This window comes from Petaurus breviceps, unplaced genomic scaffold, assembly GCF_028583685.1.
Source record: "Petaurus breviceps papuanus isolate PSGF00001 unplaced genomic scaffold, PetGlider_PUasm1.0 173, whole genome shotgun sequence".
Taxonomy (NCBI): domain Eukaryota; kingdom Metazoa; phylum Chordata; class Mammalia; order Diprotodontia; family Petauridae; genus Petaurus; species Petaurus breviceps.
This window is the reverse complement of record NW_027185759.1, coordinates 26452037-26474893: the sequence shown is the minus strand read 5'-3', so window position 1 is coordinate 26474893 and position 22857 is coordinate 26452037. Positions and strand designations below refer to the sequence as shown.

General features: G+C 34.8%; 1 pseudogene; it reads right to left on the bottom strand.

Moving 5' to 3' along the window:
* Positions 1-18881: 18881 nt before the first annotated feature.
* LOC138157874 (elongin-C pseudogene) lies at positions 18882-19393 on the bottom strand (annotated as a pseudogene).
* Between the last annotated feature and the right edge of the window lie 3464 nt (positions 19394-22857).

The following is a 22857-nucleotide window of genomic DNA, read 5'->3' as shown; positions in this document are numbered from 1 at the left end:
AGGAAGGAAGGAAGGAAGGAAGGAAGGAAGGAAGGAAGGAAGGAAGGGACATAGAAATGAAAGGTGAAAGATTAAGACAGAACAAGAGCAAGGAGAGTGGAGTCTTTAATTGAAGGTCAATGTTGTTGAATGTTATGTTTGAATTTGGATTGAACTAAATTACCTTTGAAATCTATGCCTTTTACTTCTGACTATGATTCTCTAACATCATATGATTCAAAGGGAATATCCAACTTGTAAAGAATTCATGAATGTTGATTTCTTGTGTTATCATATTTAGTTATGCAACACTATGGTTGGCTTCTTTACAAACTTTTGATTTATATTCCCTAGGAATTCTATTTATATCTCCCAGTATTGTTTATGCTCACGTACATATTGAATTGAGTTCCCTTTGAGTTATGAAATAAAATACAATCTATTAAGAACAAATTACTTAAGGATAAACTACAAAATAAAGCTAAAAGATCAAAGTTCTAATTTTAGCTCACCCAGTCAATCTTCATCTTACATTTGCCCTCTGCATTTATTTGGTTCTACCCCCCCCCCCACAACCTTTTGCCTAAGAATCAATTGAGAGTATATGCTTTCACCAACTTTTTTATAAAAAAACAACCATTTCTCTTGGTCATTGCCACATAATTTTAGCCTGATTTACCCATGATCATACTTCTCTAGGGTAAGTCATTCTGGAGAGAGGAAGTTAACTAAATGTATTAGGTTTGATGCTTTTAAAACTCATGTAAGGCAAAGTATTTGGGTGGTAGAATATAAAAATTCACTTTTAGTTTCATGGGATCATAGATTCTCCAAATATTAGGGTTTCTAGGAGAACTGGGAATGTGACCCATACTTATTTTCTGTATGATTAATGAGTCAGTTAGTGTAAAGTACATAGCTCACTGTGTCTTCCAGGCCCACATGTTGCCTCTTTCTTCACATGCACCTGCCTGTTCACTCTGGCCATGTCTGTGCCATACAATCATGATGTTGATCTCTTTATAACACTGGACCTTGTAAAATCATCCTTCTGCTAACTTAATCTCCTCAGTTTTGGGGTCCTTCTATTTAGATTGGTCAACAAGTCAATATGCATTTTTTAAGCAATTACTATGCTGGAGATACGTAAATGAGGAGGATATACATAAAGGCAGAAAAAAATACAGTCTGTTCTCCCAAAGAGTCTATGTTCTAGTGTTGCAAGCCAACACATTAAACGAAATTGAAAATAAAGATGGATCTTAAATGTAGATGTCCCTCTATTTCATGACACATCCAGACCTTATACCATGTTCCATTGGTTAATTTTCCCCCTAGACCACTTCCCCCCTCCCCACTTTCCATTTTTGGGAAGACTAATCAAATCTATACTGTCAATGCTTCTAGAAAGACTGCATTAATTGGCTCTCTCCTTATTCTATTTAAAGCCTTATAACTTCTCACAATAAAACACCCTTACCTGGTCAACAATAATTTATATGTGTTATATATCTCCATAATAAAATGTAACCTTCTGAAGGCCAGAACCTGAATTGTGTATGGGTGTACCTGTTTCCAACACTTAGCATCAGGTTAGACATGTATTAAGCATTTAACAAATTTTTCATTCATTCATATCTGAGTACAAAACTTCCCTACCCTCATCATAAATTATATAACCAATGGCTATTTAGATTGTCATTAAAACTTTCAAATACAAAACCCATAAGGCATTCCTTTTCAATTTTTGCTAGTGGTAGTCATTAGAATAAATTTGTTTCTTAACAAATCCTGTTGTTTGTTTCTGCCTGTGCCCTTTGAGGCTAAGGAGAGAAAACTAATTTCTCTTTCATATAGTGCCCTTCAATCTCTTGAAGACAGCTATTATACCTACTCAATTCATCTCTTTTCCAAGTTAAAAATTCTCATTCCTTTAAAATTATCCTCATATGGTATGATCTGAAGGTCCTTCACTTTTCTTTACCTTTTTCCTGGAAGTACTTCAGTTTATTAATGTTTTGCCTAAAATAAAGTACCCAGAATTGAACGTAATATTCCAAATGGTGTTTAAGGAAAAATAGTAACAGGGGTACTGTTTCCTCCATAGTCTTAAATGCCATGATCGATTTATCTTTGATCTTTTGCATGGGTGTTCTTGGATATCATATCATGAATGGAATTATATTGATGATATGGAACTCTAAAAGTCCCATATGCTATTTCTAATGCTCTCTAATCATACTTTCCCATCTCATACTTGGGACATGGATTCTTGTTGCAGAGAAGTTAAAGATTTCATATTTGTTCAAAATAAATTTGATCATCTTATATTCAACTCAATGTTGTAGACCAATGTGTTTTTGAACCCAGACTCTCATCATACACTGTGCTAGACATCCTTCCCAGTTTGTGCAATCTGTTAGTTGATCAGCTTTTAAAAAGCATAAAACAGGAAATAAAACACATAGATCTGTGAGCTACAAAGACCTATATTCATATTGAATATTTTTTTCTAATTTATTTTCCAAATTATTTATTTCCAAGACTATGTAATTGTACTCTTCTCTAGTCCACATCTTGCCAGTTTATTCTCAGTAAAAAAAAAAAAAAACTGATATCAAAAATGTTCTCTTAATCAACTATTTTTTAAATACTGTTCATCAAAAAAGGAATTTCCTCTCCTCCTCTCTCAATAGGCCTTCCTTTACTTTAGTCCTTCCCTTTCCCTGAGAATGAATCAGAAAACATGCTTTTCATTTAACTGTTAGATTTCCTTTCCTACTTCAACTCAGTCTCAACTTTAGTAGTACATTTGGTAATATTTGTATAGGACCATATCTAAATCGTGTATGTACCGAATGATACTTTCAATTTCTTTTGTATGTATATGCATGTAATGTATGTGCATATACATACATACACATGCATGTCTACATAGAGAGTATATACAGCATTCCAACAGCAACAGTGCAATTGTCATCTATTAAATCATTATGACAGGTGTTGAGAATATGAAGATAAAAATGAAACATTCTCAAAAGGATCTTACCTTCTATAACATTTGAGGGGTTGACAGTAGTTAGGGTGATTCACACTTTAAAAAAAAATTGCGTATAAGCTGCCACCAATTTTTTTGTCTGTGAAAAGCACATTGTTGTAGAGGAATTGCAATGAATATTATTCTCATAATAAAGTTTTTGGTTTTTCATTTTTTTCCTGGATATTAGAAGTTGTCTTATTCCAAACATAGTCCAGTGGAATGTCTTTTGTGGATGATATAAAATTCTTACAAATTAAAATATATGCAGCCCTTTAACAGACAATGATTGGTATGCTTATGGATACCAGTGTCATTTGAAATATTTCTGAAGCTTTTCTTTACTGTTCACAAGTTGGGTACTACCACATAAAATTACTAAAAAAAAAAAATAGCCCCAAAGTTCGGAACCTTCAAAAGATGGCTTTTTGCATGTTCACTGCACAACATTTCCATTCCAAGGGGTAGAATAAAATACCAGATTTGATCCTTATACATAAGAATAATTAGCAATTTTCTTTATGTATCAGCAATGCCATATTCACAATGCCTATAGAGATTACAAATATGCTGATATAATTATCCATCACAAAATACGTCAGGTTTGCCATTTGGGGAAATAAACTAGAAAATTTATTAAGATACCAAAAGACTGAGTCCCAAAACCAGAAAGTGAAAGCCATCAGAGTAGTTATGACATTGGCACAGGTAGATAAAGTAGAAAGCACCCACATTTTCAAGCCTTTAAAACAGAACAGGCTACCTCAGGCAAAGGTCCTCCTCTCCCCACTCACAGCAACCACCCAGCGTCCTGGAAGAGCGCTCCCAGCAGCTCCGGCCCCTGGCAGTGCTCAGCAGGAGTCCCAACTCAAAAAAAAAAAAGGCAACTGCCACCAACTGCCAACCACAGGACCGTTAGCTCGGCTTTTTTTTTTTTTCTTGCTCTGCTATGTCAGCACGTCCATGGGGCATGGGAGATCTTTAAATCCCATAACCCTTACACTTTAAAAAACTTATTCTTCTTACTAATTAAATAAGGTGTATATACATTTTGAATGATTATGGTCAGAGGCACTGTACCTTGAATATCATTGGCTATTAATTATTACTTTTCAGTTCATTGATATTAATGTTTGTCTTCTTATGGCTTTATTGGCACCTATGTAGCATAGGGGCAAGAATTCAGGATTTGGAATTCTAATGTTCAGATCTTGCCTCACCTAATAAGCAGCTTGTAGCTGTATGACCCTGTAAAGACACATCATCTGTCTTAACTTCAACTGTTTTTTGTTTGTTTGTTTTTATCTTTAAGGTGGGGATAATATTGTAGGTTTTACCTCACAGATATTTTGTGAGGCACCAATGAAATGTAAAGTATAGAATTTTCAAAGAGAAAAATATGTTCACATATTTTCAGAAAAGCTTCTTTCAGAAAATTACCCTGACTTTTTATGCTCTGTTTCTTAATATATCCAAACTGGGAGCATGAATTAGTAACATAAATATGTTTAGAATGGAAACCCTGGTTGTTCCACAATAATTACCCCAGATTTTCATCTAACTTGATATTCGCCCAGAAAAGAGTTCAATCGTCAGAGAGACATGATCTTCCACTTTCTGTTTCACTATGTATAAGTCACATAGACTTTCTTAGGAGTTGAAGCCTGATTTGGAAGGAACTCCATTACAACTCTCTTCTTGTCATGTGTTCATTACCTTTCTGCCCTCCCCACCGCCAGATGAGTATAAAGCCATGGGATGTATGAAAACCTTTTATCCAATTTGTTCTCTCTGCAGGAAGCCAGAACTGTCTTAATACTATAGAGGATTGGGAATATATCCATTAAGTGGGTTTTAATTAACATTAGAGCTCTTGCTAGGATAGTTATTTGGATTTACGATGCAATTATCAATACGAATCTAGATTTAAAATATGTGTCAGAGAACAATTAGCTGTGTCTTTTGAAGCTTCCCCCTTGAGATGTATATAGCTGAAACAGTTGGGATTGCTGGGTTTATGAAGTGGGTCTGTTAATATAGAATATGTGTAATTAATCTTTATTTGACTTAGGAACTTTTTTGCCTTTATAGTTTGAAAATATGCAGTATGAACTACCCTTCACGGGCAATTCCTTATGATAGGATTTACAATTTAAGAGGTTCTCCTTTAAATTTTATTTTGTTGATTTTTTTATGATTTTAAAATATTATTTTTAATTTATCCATAGCCAGTCTTCTTTTTGTTGGGAAGTAGATAGTGAAAGGGACAAAATGAATAGAGTTTGAATTTTGCCTCAGACCTTTACTAACTAAGTGACTCTGGGCTAGTCAATTAACCCCTCCTAGGCTCAGTTTCCTCATCTCTAAAATAGGATAATAATAGCACCTCTCTCCCATGGTTGTTGTGAGGATGAAATGAAGTAATAATTGCAAAGTATGTAGCAAATTTTTGGCATGTTGTAACCACTATATAAAGGTAAGCTAATATTATTATTATTATTAAAAACAATCTACATAAACCAGTTTGTAAATTCTATATGTTATAAAATATAAGCAAATATTCTAATATTAACACTGCTTTTGGTCTTGTTATGCTTATACCCTCCCTGACAAAATAATTCAAATACAACCAGTGATGAGTACTTAGGGAAACCTGTAATTGAGTTCTTTTGGATGAAGAAAGTGTCTCTATCAATCCAGGTTGCTAAATCTTCACACATGTAAAATTTTTAGAATTGCCTAAAGAAAACAAAGGTAGAGGCATCTAGGTGGGACAGTGAATAGAGCAATGTCCCTGAAGTCAGGAGGGCCTGAGTTCAATTCTGGTCTCAGACACTTGACACCTACTAGCTATGTGACCTTGGGCAAGTCACGCAATAGCCTTGCATTCCCCCTCCAAAAAAAAAAAAGTTAAATTACTTATCTAATGTTGTGCAACAGTTAGGTTTCAGAAGTGGAACTTGAGTCTAGATATTTCTGACTTCAACTCAAGGTTAACACGCATTGCAATTTGTTATGCCACCTAAGCAACACAGAACAAATTATTATTGTAATTTTTTCTAATAAAGATAAAACAAATACAATTAATAAAATAGTTGTCTTTCAAAAGTTATAGTTGACATGTGCAGAACATTATGCTGTATGTTTTACACTTGCCAATTCTTGGGGTTTTATTTTGAGTTTTTTTATAGATATCTGTCTCTCCTCTGAATTTGTCCTTGTTCTTTTGCACTGGGGATTATTGATTTGGAGACTGTCTTATATTTGTGATGGTGAAAAATTTAGCTACATATTTTTTTCACATATACTTATACAACTTGAACCAGATCATTAGATAGGTGGCAAAGCATGGTGTTGGGATCCTCCTCCCAAAATATACTTACTATACAAACTTGTAGAAATGTTCCCTATCTGTATTTGAAGAGGGAGTAATCAACTTTCAAAAATTATAGGTAGGGACATGTATCTTAGAAAACATGTTAGACCTTTGTCCTTTATTGCTGACAGATGGATCTTTTATGTATGATCACTGCCTTACACATTAAAAAAAAATCATTTTAAAATTAGTACATGGTCAAAGATATTACTTTACTCTTCTTAATCTAGATTTGTAATTACATCAGGGCAAGAAATTCCAAGTGAGGAAACTGCCTTGAGGCAATGCATCTGCTATTTATAGTCCTAGAATGTTTCCTCTTGATCAGGTAGGCCTTGAACCTAGGTCCCCCTAACTTGAAGGCTAGAGCTCTATCTGCCATTTCATGCTGTTTCTCATATTCTATGAGGCATGTTGCTTCCTGTTCTTCTTTTTCCAGGACTTGATAACCAATTTGTTATATCTGAGAATCTTTTCAATACTAAAAGAGACCTTTAGCCAAATGATTCTCTCTCTTTATGGAAGTGGGGATGAGCTTTGTCTTAAGAAAAAGAATTCCCACCTTTGTTGTTTTTTTTTCCTGTTTTCTTGCATATATATTCCAGGAAAACAATGCAGTGTATACTAGTATGCCTCATTTAGACAACCATAAGAGTGGACTGTTTAAAAAAAATGTATATAAAGCATTTCTGCCATGCTGCTTATATGTATGAATGCATGCATGTATGCATGTATTTATACAATTATATATGTCTGCATATGTGTGTGAACATACACATGCATATATGTGTGTATACATTTATTATATACATGCTTTATATGTTATTTGTTCACTCTTCAGTCATATCTTATTCTTTGTGACCCCATTTAGGGTTTTCTTGGCAAAGACACTGGAGTGGTTTATTGTATCCTTTTCAGCTCATTTGATAGACAAGGAAACTGAGACAAACAGGGTTAAGTGATTTGTCCAGGATAATATGTCTATTAAGTTCTCAAGGTCTGTATTTGAACTTAGAAAAATGAGTCTTCCTGACTCTAGGCCCAGCCCTCTATCCACTGTGCCACTTACCTGCTGGTTATATATCATAGAATATGCAATTTAAATATTCGGGTGTGTGTGTGTGTGTGTGTGTGTGTGTGTATTAAAACAGTATAAACGAATTAGAAAAGGAGATCCAGAATCTTAAGGAAGAAAATTATACCTTGAAAATTAGAATTGGGTAAACTGAAATCAGAGGAATTATCAGAGATCAAGAAATGATTGAACAAAATATAAATAATGAAAAATAGAAGGGAAAGTGAAACACCTTATAAGAAAAACAACAAATTTGTAGACTAGATCAAGAAAAGAAAATAGAAAAATAATTGGACTAACTGAAAGTTAAAATAAAAAAAAGAATCTTGATACAATAATATAAGAATTAATTAAAGAAACTTGTCCTGAAGCATTAGAACAAGAAGGGAAAGTATAAATAGAAAAGAAAATCCTCAATAACCACATAAAAGAGATCCTAGGAAGAAAATTCACAGGACTATCATAGTCAAATTAGAAACCCCCAGCTCAAGGAAAAAAATATTAAAAGCATCAAGATTAAAACAATGTAAATATGATTTTGTTACAATTAGAATTACACAAGACCTAGAAGCTGAAACATTCAAAGACCACAATTCTTGGAATGCAACATATTGAAGGGCAAAAGAACTAGGGTTCCAATCAAAAATATCATAGCCTGCAAACTTAAGTATTATCTTGGATCAAAAAAATGAACATTTGTCAAACTCTCAAACTTTGTTAAAAATCCTGAACTTAATAGATGATTCAACATACAAGAAGCAATAGAAATATATGGCACATAACAAATACTGATTATAAGGGATCCATAAGGACAAACGGTTTCCTTTTATACATATATATATATATGTATATATATATGTAAAGTATAAAATGCATGTCTAATAATCTTATTAATAATTGGGTAATTCATAAAAAAGATTGGGGTAAACCTGAGTATGATATGCATTTAAAATGTGAAACCCTTTAGGGACAGCTAAAAGTGCTATTATTTTACACAAATGAGGTGCAAGGGGAAGAATTGATACACAGGAATTAAATGGGGAGGAGGGCTGGTCATTCTGCTAACCTATTGTCATCGGTAATGTGTTTAAGAGGAAACTATATGTATATTTTATGTATATATATATATATATATATTTAAAAGAGTATAAAAGTCTTCTAAATTCAGAAGACTAAAACTGTAGGGTCACAGAGAAGGGGGAGAGAACAAGAAAGGAATCTTTAGAGAGGAGGGTGAAGGAAAAGGTAAATAAGGGTAAAGAAGGGTGTTTAGATTTATGGGAACAGGAGGATAGGGGACGGTTCCTTCGATGGGGGTAGGCAAGTCATAGGAGGGCAAGGTAGTGGGTAAAAGTAAAATAAAGGAGGTAGAAGGGATAGGAAAAAAGAGATATGGACGTACATAAAAGCAAAGGTCATTAGTAGAATAGATTTGGGAAAGTATGCGTCTATGTATGTGTATGTATATATCTACAGCTATGGAGAAACATATATAAACTTTATTGTGGCCTTTTTTATCTTAAGAACAATTCTATATTTTCGTAAATAAAATTTTATTTTTCCAATTACATGCAAAGACAGCTTTCAGCATTCATTTTTATAAGATTTTGAGTTCTAAATTTTTCTCTTTTCCCTGACCCCTCCCTAAGACTGCGTATCTGACATATCTGATATAAGTTATACATGTGCAGTCACATAAAACACAGTTATAGATTAGTCACTTTGTGAAGAAGAAACACAACAAAAGTTGAAATGCACCAAAAAAAACAACAAAAAAAGTAAAATAGTATGCTTTGATTTTCATTCAGACTCTGTAGTTCTTTCTCTGGTTGTGGATAGCATTTCCCATCATGAGTCTTTCAGAATTATCTTGAATCATTGTATTGCTGAGAAGAGTTAAGTTTATCATAGTTGATCATTACACAGTGTTGCTGTTAATTGTGTACCTGTTCTTATTCTGCTCTGTTCACTCAGCATCAGTTTGTCTAAGTCTTTGAGGTTTTTCTGAAGTCAGCCTGCTTATCATTTCTTTTTTTAATGATTTATGAACTTCTGATTTACATCATTCATTTCCGCCAGATTTTGAGTTACAAATTTTCTCCCCATTTTTCCCCTACCCACTGCCCCAAAATAGCAGCCCCACAGGATATACCCTCCTCTAACTTGCTCTCTCCCATATTATCTCCCATACCCCTTTCGACTTTTCCAGTGGATCGCTATGCCTCAGTGTAATAAGAATGTAAATTTTAAAGATCTTCCCTGCCCCTGGGCTGGTGTGCACCTGAAGCCTGGGGTGGGGGAGGCTTGTTTTTCAGTAGATGCTTCTTGATTGGCCAGTGAGTCAATAGGGTTGTTACATTCTCTGAGCCAGGAGAAGGCTATATAAGCCCTGATGTGTAGCTTTGTTTTTGGGACTCACTTTGAGAAGTGTTCTGTGATTTGATCTGAATTCTGGGAAGCCGTTGTTGAGAGTCCCCCGGCTTTGAAAAACGCAGAATGTGGAAACCCAGATGTTGACTGGGTATGGATGTAATGGTTGGACAGTTTGGAAATCTGTCTACTTGATGTTTCTGTCTTGATAATTATGCCTGTATACTTTGAGGTTCAGGGTGCTGACCTTTTCTCCTGAACAAGGTAAACGATATATGTCTGACTGATTAAAGTAAGCTTGTTAACCCATTTTGAGTTGCTTTCCTTTAACAAAGCAGATCCAAGAACCTGTGGTAGCTGCAAACCCTGAGGACGCTTGGGGTGCTTGCCGCTACACTCAGTGCCTGTATATCTTATTTCCCAATTACATGTAAGATGGTATTAATAATAGTATACACACACACACACACACACACACACACATATATATATATATATGAATATTTGTTTTTAAAACTTTCAATTCCAAATTCATTCCCTTCCTTCCTTGTCACCCACCCTTACTTGGAAGATACACAGTTCAGTATAGGTTGTACATGTGTGGCTTCTGCAAAACAATAACATAGTAGATATATTGTAAAAGACTGACTATATTTCCCTCCCTCCTATCCCACCTCCCACTTATTCTAATCCCATCTGTTTTCAAAAGTGAGTGCTTCCAACTTCCCTCTCCCCCCCAGCCTACCCTCCCTTCTATCACCCCCCCTCTCATTCCCTTCCTCCTTATTCTCCTGGAGGGTGAGATACCCTATTTAGTGTGTATTTCCCTCCTTCCTCAAGCCAAATTCAATGGGAATAAGTTTGATCCATTCCCTTTTACGTTCCTATTATTCCCCTCCACTGTAACCATTTTCCCTTGTCTCTTCTGCATGAGATAGTTTATCCCAATCTGTCTCTCCCCATCTCCTCTCATTATATTCCTCTCACCTCTTATATCACCTTTTAAGTATCATTCCTTCCTGTTAAATTGGTCCTGTGCCCTCTATGTATACCTGTAAACATATATACACACATTCACATATGTATTCATATGCCCATATACCCTCATATATAGACATATATTTCTAATCCCTTCAACTACTGAGAAAAGTTTAATAAGTTTCAATTATTGTTTTTCCATGTAGGAATGTTAATAGTTAAACTTTGATAAGTTCCTTATGATTCCTTTTCCTAGTTTACCTTCTCATGCTTCTCTTGCTTCTTGTTTCTGAATTTCAAATTTTCTGTTCAACTCTGGTCTTTTCAGCAAGAATGCTTGAAAGTGCTCTATTCCACTGAATGACCATATTTTCCCCTGAAACATGATACTCAGTTTTGCTGGGTAGGTGACTCTTGGTTTCAATCCCAGCTCCTTTGCCCTCTGGAATATCATATTCCAAGCCCTTTGATCCCTCAGGGTAGAAGCTGCCAGATCCTGGGTTATCCTGATTGTGTTTCCACAATATTCAAATTGTTTCTTCCTGGCTGCTTGTAATAATATCTCCTTAATCTGGGAATTCCTGAACCTGGCTATAATATTCCTAGGAGTTTTCTTTTTGGGATCTTTTTCAGGAGGTGTTCGGTGGATTCTTTCAATCTCTATTTTGCCCTCTACTTCTAAAACATCAGGGCAGTTTTCTTTGAGAACTTCCTGGAGGATGATTTGTAGATTCTTACTTTGTTCATGGCTTTCAGGCAGTCCAATAAGTTTTAAATTATCTCTCCTGGATCTATTTCCAGGTCAGTGGTTTTTCCCATGAGATATTTCACATTGCCTTCTATTCTTTCATTTGTTTTAATCTATTTAACAGCGTCTTGATTTCTCATAAAGTCATTAGCTTCCATTTGCTCCAATCTAATTCTGAAGGAATGATTCTCTTCAGTGAGCTTTTGAGATTCTTTTTCCATCAGGTAAATTTGGCTTTTTAAGGCATTCTTCTCCTCATTGCCTTTTTGAGCCTCTTTTGCCATTTGAGTCAGTCTGTTTTAGTGTTATTTTCCTCAGTCAGGCTGTTGACTCTCATTTCATAATTTTCTTGCATTGTTCTAATTTCTCTTCCCAATTTTTCCTCCACTTCTCTTATCTGCTTCTTAAGGTCCTCTATGGCCTGTAACCAGCTTGTATTTTCCTTTGAAGCTTTTGGTGCAGGAGTTCTGACTTCACTGTTTTCCTCCTGTTCCATGCTTTGCTCCTTTTTATCCCCAAAATAGGAGTGTATTGTTGGAATCTTCTGTCTGCTTTGTTTCTTTTGTGTGCTCATTTTGCCACTCAATTACTTGACTTTTGGGCTTTTTGCCACAGTAGGACTCTGCCACCAGACAGGGGAGCTTTTGTCCCAAACGCTGGGGTTTTCTCAGCTGCCAGATATATTAGATGGGTGCCCTCTTTGAGGTCTCCACAGGCTCTGGCAAGCTGGACACACACCCCAGCACCTCCACCCTAGACTGCAATCCAGATCCAAGCAGGTTACAAGAAGATCGATTATACCTCAGATTGGTGCTTGGTCCCCCTACACTCTGCTGGCCAGGAGCTGAAGCTGCCATGTGGTGCTGGCTGGCTGTGCCGGTGTCTCAGGGGCTTCTCACCCCAGGGGCAAAAGCCATGCACTCCCACTTACTGGGTCCCAAAGTCCAGACTGCACTGACCTCTCACTTTGTCCTTTGCATCTATGTGACAATAAATCTGGAAACAGCGACAGCTGCTGCTGATCTGGAGGCTCTCAGCCTGGCAGCTTATCAGGCCCACCCTGCGGCAAAAGCCTCAGCATGGGGCTGGGCTCCACTCCCAGAGTGCTGTGCTGGCTGATTCCTGCAGGCCTGCCAGGCTGTCCTCAGCAGGAGGTCATCTTCTCTGTGTCATTTTGTGGGTTCTGCAGCTCCAAAGTTTGTTTAGAGTCCCCTTTTTACATGGATTGGGGAAGGTGGAAGCAGGAGCCGCGGGGCGGTCATGCTTCTACTCTCCCATCTTAGCTCTGCCCCCCAAGGATCTGATAGGTGAATTTATAGGATTCTCAAGGGAAGGTATGATAGGAAATTCTGTGTTAGAAAATACCAAATTTTTTGGGAGACTGGAGGTTAAGCCATTAACAACAGGGGCCTTTTCCTGAATGACATTTGAGCCATTGGAACTTTACATCATGAGGATGTAGAAAGTGGAAAGTTATCAGGCACAACTCAGACAGCTGTATCATAGAATTAGACCTACAAAGGACCTGAGAGGCCATCTTGTCCAGACTCTTCATTTTAATGGAATACCAAAATGAGACCCAGAGAGTATAACTAACTTCTCAAATGTCAAATTCACATAGGCAGTGTCAGAGATGGAATATAAGGACATTCATTTTGTTTAACATATCAGGGAGAGAGGCAGCTGTCACACTGGATTAACAAACCTAATACTCCCAGAGGTACCAGAAGGAAACAATAGCAAACTGGTATAAACTTCTCCAGATGTGACAAGAAGGAAGGCAGGGTAGGGAATCCAAATCTGGCTCAAGGGTGGTCTGAATTGTCTATGGGCCCATTACCTTGCCTCTGCTGGGCTTAGAGAAATAAACTAAGAAAAAATACTCTGTTAAAGCCCTCCTTAGTCAAAAACACACATACACACACATTTCTAGCAAATTTGTAATATATATTTTTTCATTCTTATGCAATACATTAGTTCTTGCGATAAGTCTTATAATATAAGGAAATGCTATTAGGTAATGACAATACCCCAATGGCATAGTGTTGTTGTGGTACTCAAATTATATAAGATTTATAAAGTACATTAATTAGCAATTATTATAATTAGTATTGCTAATTCATAGTGTAAAATCTATATGATGACATTCTGCTTTAATCAATATCTACATTAGTGCCTTATAAAGTTATTTTTAAATTGAATGTAACACCGTTTTTTAAAAAGATACATTTTTGCTTCAATTAGAGAAGTAGACTACTAAGGATAAAAACGATGTTGCATTTTGCCATTAGTCGTGGTCCTTGTATTGCTTGGCTTTCCTCAACTGTTGTGGGGCGAGGGCGGGGGGTGATTCACTATGTGCTAGCGTCAGTAGGGATATAACTAGATATAACTGGGTAAACGCTTGTCAAAATTAAAATTTCAGTGTTATTATTTACATTTTACAGCATTACATTTCAATTATTATTTTTGTCTTAAACAACAACAAAAAATATTATCTTAAAGCTTCTCTTAAGTTTTCCATACTTAAAATCTAACCATATTTCTATTTTTCTTCTGTTTAAATAGTTATCTATTTAGAACATAGTCTACTGAATTATTATTCTAGAAGTCAAATTATTAAGGACTTACCTTCTTAAAAGATTTCATTTTGTCCCAGATGAGAGAGAGACAGAGACAGAGACAGAGACAGAAACAGAGAGACAGAGAGAGACAGAGAGAGAGAGAGAGAGAGAGAGAGAGAGAGAGAGAGAGAGAGAGAAATTGTGAGCGAGTTTGAAAAAGTACAAGTCTTGACCTAATGTTTTATGAACAGCTACCTGTGAATAATATCAGGGTATACTAAGCTACATATATTAAAAGAAACATTGGTAGACTCTGTTCTGAAAATTTATTTATTGCATACTTTTATTCCCTAAAAAACATGCACCCCATTATTATGATCTGAAATATAGCCATCAGCTTGTTCAGAGCTTTTCTACAGCAAGTATAACCTTGTTATTGACATGGTCAAAAAAAGTGCCAGATTTAAATGACATTCACACAATATTTGACATTTTTTTTTCTTAATGAAAGCCTTTTTCAAACAAAGAAGCTTTCAACAATGTGTCATCTCATCTCTCTATTTGGATACTTGGCATTCCACTGATGTGAGTTACAATGAAAATGTAGAAATAATAGTAAGGTGAAAATGCGAATGAGAGCTCCTTAGAAAAGAGAATCTGAAAAACAGAGATGTTTATCAATTCACCTAATCTAGGGCATATAATTTAATTTGTTATGTTTTGATTAGCAAGATTTTAAGAATAATTTATCCCTGTCTCTGATCCTCCTATTGGGTATTTTGAAAATAAAATAAAAACAAATTCTCAATCTATAGACTCATATTTTAGCAAAATGTCTGAAAATGTTATGTCTCTTATCTTTAAGTTGATCACTTTTCTATGAGAAAGTAAGTGATTTATTTCATTTTTATCTTTTCTGGACTTGTGTTTTATCATTGCATTTATCTATTCAAATATATTTCTTTGCAATAGTGCTCATCATTGAATAAGTTAGTTCTTATAACTTCTCTCTGTATAGAGTTCTTCTGATATGGCCTTTTTCATCATTTCTTATAACACAATAATATTCTATTACATTCATAGGCTACAATTAGTTTAGCCATTACCCCATGAAAAGACAGCTCCTTCTTTTCCAATTTTAGTCTACCATGGAAAGAATCATTATAAATATTAGTGTGCATAAATACGCCTTTCCATTTTTATTCAATTTCCTTAGGATATAAGTTTAATATAGCTGGGGCAAAGGGTACATATTTTTTTGGTATTTTTCTGTCCCTAATGTATAAATTACCTTCCAGAATGGCTGGTTCAGAGGGTACTTATTTTCTTTCTCTTAAACAAGGGTTATACATTTCTAATTTGTAGCAGAATCCATTTCTTTGGATGTTCTATTCCTTACTTTAATTATACAAAATATATAATTAAATGTATCATTTTTGTTTGTGTCTAAAATAATACAGTTTCTCTATCTTTTTCTGCAGATCAATTATCCAAACACAATTTTGTTCTAAAGTTTTATGAAGTTAGTTATTAAGGTTAAGTCCTTCATAGGAAGGTGTTAACTTGTCCATCAGGAAGAAGAAATGAAATGAAATGTTAACACATTTGTAACTCTAGAAGAAATGTGATCCAAAAACAAACGAAAAAAAACAAAAATCAAAAGCAACAACAACAAAAAAAAACACACAGAAGCAAAGATCATAGATGTATTTGCATTGATAATTTCATTTCACAGAAATGTGTTGGTATTTTTAGAATTAAGAAGAAGAACACAAAGGGCAAGATGAATAGTTTTCTGTATTTCCCAGACATATGATTCTTATTGTATGGCATCATGGATTACTCTGACATATTATGGTAAAGAATTAAGGAGATACTTTTTTCAAGTGGGAATACCAAACTGTACCCATTCTACTTCATTAACACTATGAACTGTATTACCTGCCTGTTGAAGTGAAGTATGCATGCCAAATTTCAACTGGAATTGTAAGCTTCAGATATATTCTTTACCATCTATATCTTCAGCTAAGGTACCATTAATTTATTATGTATGCTAAAGAAAATATTTATAAGAATAATAACTAAACTTAATATCAATAATTATTAATAATTTACTAATTTTGAATTCATTGCTTATTAAGCAACTACTATGTGCTAAGAACTATGTTTAGTTCTCATATACATATACAATGAATAAAATGCTTCCAACTCATAGAGAACTTATTACAGTCTAATGTGGAATATTAGAATTATGTACATGTATGCAAACATACACACATATAATGGACTTGTGCATATACATACTTGTCTCTTATGCATGTGGTATAAAACACATACATGTGTGGGTATACATATCTATATAGGTTTTACATGTGTTATATATGCACACATACATGTATGTGTGCTTGTATACACACACTTAATAAATACAAAGAGTAATATGGTCTTATTACAGCTAAAAGAAAATTACTTAGAGAGCAGTGGAGAGACTTGAAGGGGAAATGGAGAGAACATTGAACTAATCTAGGTGACAGCTCATGAGTGTCTGAACTAAGGTTGTAGGTATATGCAAAAGTAGGGGAAGCATAATAGTGATTCTGAGGGGAAAAAAGATATGGGGATTTACAATTCACAAATTTACAATTTGTAATTGAAATTACAATATGGCTTAATGGTGAGATGTGGTAACCAACAAAGTTAATGCAGATTTGGTCTGAATTTAGAAAGCCATAGATGGCAGGAGGCAATTTTTTTTAGATGTTGCTGTAAAGGATTTTATTAATAATCGAATCCTATATGCTGCAAATACTACAATGTAGAAAAAAGACTAAGGTAGGGTTTTAAATGGAATTCCAAAAATAAGCTAATCAATTTCAGAAACAATTATAATTTTGGATGATATACACTAGTAAAATCTTTTAAATTAAACCAAATAAGTGACATCTAATAATTCTGGGTATACAACAATACGATGGTTGAACATGCCTAATGTGAAAATAAAAACCATGAACTGAGGAATTTAATGCTTTTAAAAATAAGGCCACAACTACATATGTAATACAAAATATTTCATATTCTTTAGTAAATGTTTCCTCACTTATCATGCAGTATCACTTCTGAAACGCGTAATTTCTCCATATCTGAATTCTAGCCATACTAAACTGTGGACATCAATTTTAGTATTTTATGATGTGTTCAAATGTAGCCATGAGTTAAAAATGCAACCTACTAGGACCGAGCCCATTAGAAATGTAGTTTCTGCTAACATCTTGACTTATAAGATCATCCTATCTGTACATAATTGTTATTTTTGTCACCATCTAGCATTTAAAAATCCCTGCACTTGATAAGCAAACACTAGTAAAAACTTCAGTACTGTGTATATGAACCAGTTTGTCTTAATGAATTACTGAAACAGATGTAACAACTGTTCAATCAAGATTAAGAGCAAAGTGATTAGGTTTGCTGATGAATTTTTTTCTTGGTAATTTGTGGAGTGAACAAAACAAAATCTATTCACCAGTAAACTTACATTTGTATAACTAACTGCTATTTGAAAAGTAGGAAGATGAAACTCAATCTTCATGTTCTTGACTCCATACCTAGGAAAGAGATACCCTGAAGTTTTTATTTGTCCTTCATAATCCTAAAAGGTTAAAGTAATTTTCATTTTCACTAAGGAAAAGCCTTATTACACTGGTGTAGTCATTACCTCTGTTATACACAGGCTTTGTTTCTTAATTTTCTATATGCCCACTACATACAAAGAAGACATGATCTGACCATCAATAAAACTGAACCTACAAACTATTAAGGCTCTTTATGCCAGGCTCTTAGCATGAATTCCATATATTAAGTCCCATAAAGATTTTGATTGCTTGTTCAACTCTAGTTTTTTGGGGGGAGTAGTGGGGGTGTGGGAGTAGGGGTCTGATAAATTTTGCCATGATCTTACTTTAATACATTTAAATAATGATTTATTAATATAGTAAGTGAAAAGTAAATTGCAAAGGAAGCTTTCTTAGCTAGATGATTAAGTACAATACTTTGGATTGTTCACAACCAAAGCTATCTTGTACTGTGGTTGCTTATTGACAGCTTGGTTAAAGTTCTTAAAAATTCACTACTGCAAAAGCTATACCTAACAATTTTCCATAATGATTTAAAAGAAAATTACCACTTAAGTTGTATGGCAAAACCAGATATGCAGATACACTGATATGCTAACATGACTGCAATTTATCAAAAGACACGTAAGATAAATTCTTATGTATTCGAGTTATTAAAAATTAATGTTTTGGCCAAGTCATATTTATAAACACAAGTTGAAAATGCAAAATAGTTGCACAACTAATAATGCTAGACAGCTAAGATATCGTAGGTTCAAGTTAACCCCAAAATATAACAAAAATAACAAAAAAATAAAACCCCTAAAAATACTTAGCCAGTATAAACCTGTAGTATTTGCCTAAATTTCAATACTTGGTAAGTATAATCATCATTCTAATATTTAAAACCACATCTAAAGGATAAGGCACAGCCATCTACTAATTGGCATATTTGTTTATTTCTCATTTAGTGAAAATGTCCTTATTTTAAGTGTCAAAAACAAATTTCAACTCTGATTGCTATGCAAAATAAAAGACTTAAGGTATCTGCTTTGCAATGAACTTTACAGTTCTCAACCATTCTCTCCCCACCCCCCCAACACGCAACCTGCTATATGAAAAAAGTTACTAACTGAGCTATAGGTATTAAATACTGAAAAAGTTAACAGTTTGTTATAATTTATTTTATTTAACAATCTAGGAAGTTCGCAGCCATCAGCAATTCCAGTGCAATTTCAGGTGCAATTGGGAATTCAGGAATCTCTGTAGACCGTTAGTGTAGCGAACCTTGTAGGTAAAATACATGCATACTTTTGATAGCACATGTGATGGAATTTCTCTAAAATTAACCTCATTGGTTTCATTTTCAGCGAACTGACCTGGGCCACTTAACATGGCTTTTATTGTTCCTATGTTAAAGCATGCTCCCTTTTTACAATAAATTCATGACCAGCAGAAGATATCAATTTCACATACATAGCATCTGGGCCCTCACACCAGCCGTATGTTTTCTCTTCTCCATCCATTATCTCCTTATGAAATTATATTTTGTTTCCACAGGAAATTTAACAAAACACCTTCTTGTCAGTTCTGTAGAGGCCGCAGTTTAGTCCCAGCTCACCTCCACAGCCCCTGCTCCCAGGGTCGTCCCCCCTCCCACCCCCTTCCGCGGGCCCCAGCCGCCCGCCGCCATCTCTTCTGGGACAACGAAAGTCCAGGAGGCAATTTTTACTCCCAAGGAGAGATGACAGAAAGACATATTCACTAATTTGAGACTTTTAAGAAATCTAATATGAAGAAGATGATGGATTTTGTTCTTATTTTTCTTTTTTTTCTTTTCTTTTTCTTTAGCTAAAAAGGGTAGAAGAAGGAGCTATTGGTGCAAGGTGTGATTACCCTAATCTAATCTCAGTATCAGGAAAAAAAATACCCTAACAATTAGATATCCCCAAATATGGAATGTGCTGCCTCTGAAAGTAGTAGCTTCCCCTTCCTCAGAAGTCTTCAAGTAGAAGGCAAACGAATACACATCAAATATCCTGGAAATTAATTTTGTTGATGTCTCGTGGTAAATGACCGCTAGGGTTCCTTACAATTCTTCTATTCTATAACCAAGTAAAGAAATACAATTTTTTAAAAATATTATTGTGGGTATTGCTCCTGTCCAACCTTGCTTATCTTAGTTCATGCAAATCTTGTCCATGTTATGCATTAGATGTCTACACATCCCACCAGGGACCTTCCCCAATAATTCTTCAACATTCTATTGGTAATTATGTAATGTTTTGACTATTTACACATTGTCCCACCTTCTTGCTACATAAGTACCTGAGACTTTTTTTAATCATACATTTATTGATTCTCCTTACATCTCTCCATATATACAAATGAAAACTGGTGATACAGTACAATCCATTTGATGATACCATTTCTCTAGGGAAAACAAACAAACAAAACAGTTTTGATCCTTAGAAAATTGTGGAACTCCTTGATTTTTAACTATATCATATCATTCAATGAATACCAGCATAAAGAATCACATCTTTAGTTCATGATAAGGCATAACTTAGAATTTTTTAAAATTAATACCAATTTTTCCACATGCAATCTTTTTCTTCTTAACTCATTGTCAATCTATGGTACATATCTAAAATAAATATATTAATGGACTAAGTCATGGGTATACCTGCCTAATTGAATGCCCTAGCATGGGCAGAAGGATTTTTTCATAGTTTTCTACGTGGATTTATAGCTAGGTTTTTAGAAGAAACAGGGATCTCATTGAGTAGATGGAACTTGATGCAATCATTACAAAACCACCCCAAAATCTAAGCACCTAGAGAATTTCACCATATATAGGGGATCTATCTTTCCTTTAACTGAACTCAGCTCAATATGTCCTAACAACAACTAACAATACTTTTAGAAGCATATGTCTCCTTACTCACATCAATTGATATTAATGATCAGCGAGATGATCATTAAACAGAGATATTTCTATGATTGATAATACTACAAAACATTTTATAAATTTAATTTATTATGAATGGGAAATGATTTCCATGGATAAAGAAATTTTTGGCAGCTATATTCTGTTCTACCAAGTCATGGCCCTTCCACAGTCAAAAATCAATAAACATATTGGATCCCATATTCTTCTCATGACTGTCAAATTTATGACTGAGAACATATATTCTGTTGTATGAAATAATTTACAAAAATGTGCCTTTCTCTTCTCTTACCTTTATCAATAATAATATTAACCTGTGATGAAAATTATATACTTACATTATAGACTCCTCTCTCTCTTCCTCATCAGAGGATGGAATGTGAAATCATTGAGTAGTTCATTAAGTTACTACTTTGCAATTCAATAGTAACAAAAGATATATGTATGTTTATATACATATGCATGCATATATATGTATGTTTATATACATATTCATGTATACATATGCATATATGTGTACAAACATACACAAATACATAATTTGACATTTCATTACTATTGAATTAAATGTGTGTATGCACATATGTATATACACACAGTTGTTTTTTTTTTTTTAACCAAATCTACTGTATAATGCATAGGATGTGGTCAATGTGATGAACTAGCAGTGCATAGGTATCTAGGGAAGTGAAGTGGCACAGTAAATAAAGTTCTGGACATGGAGTCAAGAAGACTGTAAAGCCAAGCATGAACAGTTCTCCAGAGTACTGCTGCTGTGAATAGCTCTAAGGTTTTGATCACATAGTATAATGAACTCTCTATTTATTCAGCAGTAAATTGAAACAAAATATTCACAGAAATCAAAGTACAATATTCACAATGTTATAATGTAACAACTTATGAACAAAGTGGCCAGATAACTTTAAGCAAAACATGTCATTCAGTAAGTCCTTAAGTCAATCATCCTTAAGGAGCAAGCATCTTTAAGGAGCACAAAGGTCAAAGTTCTCCACCCCTAGATCACATTGTCATAATGTCTCAGTGAAAAAGTCTTCTTTCTTCTTGATTGGAGATTAGTTTACAATTATCCTTAACTAAATTATCCTTAGGATGTACAATGTACAGAGTACAAAGTTCCCCCAATCCTAGGCTACAATAAATCACAATCTTCTCAATCATCACTAAGTACCTAAAGAGAGGTCTTTTGATCTTGATTTGAGGATGGCTTACAAATTTCATGGTTCCTCTACCATGGTCCCAGCTTTTGCATTAACTTACCCAACTGTCACATGGATTCACAGGTAGCCAGCTCTCAGCTCCTCATCCAGATCCATATTTCAACTCACAGTGTCCAGTCCACCTCAAGTCCTTCATAATTTCTGTTTCTGGAAACACAATGCTTAAGAGAGCCAAAACAACATTCATGCACATTACCAGCACCATCATCAATTCACTTTCTTTTTGTGAAATCAACCCAGACTCACAAACACAGTCTGAGAACTCAACACAAATCCTCAGTATAGTCTCAGGACCTCTGAAACCCTCTTCCAAGACTTCTGTAAATAGACAATATGAAAATCCCTTTTCAGGGATTCCAGTAAGATCCCGTGGCTTCTGTACAGAGTATCACAAACAAAAATCAACACAGACAGGACAGACAAATGGAGTGCCAGCCTTCACAAACATTCCCCTATTCAATTCTGCTCTATCCCAGCTTAAGCTTCTCCTTATATATGATCATTAGCTCCTCCCTGTTCTGACCTTTCCTGCTGCATCAGCAAGTTCCTCCCATTATGGGTTTCACAAGTTTTGTCTCTTAACAAAGACTTGATACAATCAGGGCCAGACTGAAAAGAATTTTTTTTAAGCAATTGGGGTTAAGTAACTTGCTCAAGGTTATACTGCCAGGTGTTTCTGGGTGTGTGCTAAATGTCTGAGAGCAGATTCGATCCCCAGATCATCCTGACACTGGTGCCGGTACTCTTATTCATTGTGCTACCTGGCCACCCCTCAAAAGAAATTTGAACTGAAACGAGGCACTAATTAAGCAGCTGAAACAAGGTTCTAAGTTCTTTTTTTTTTTGTTTGCCATTACAAAGACTCATCCTTGTGATTTCAAATCTATCCTCAGACACTTACTAGCTGTGTGACCTTTCAAAAGTCACTTAACCA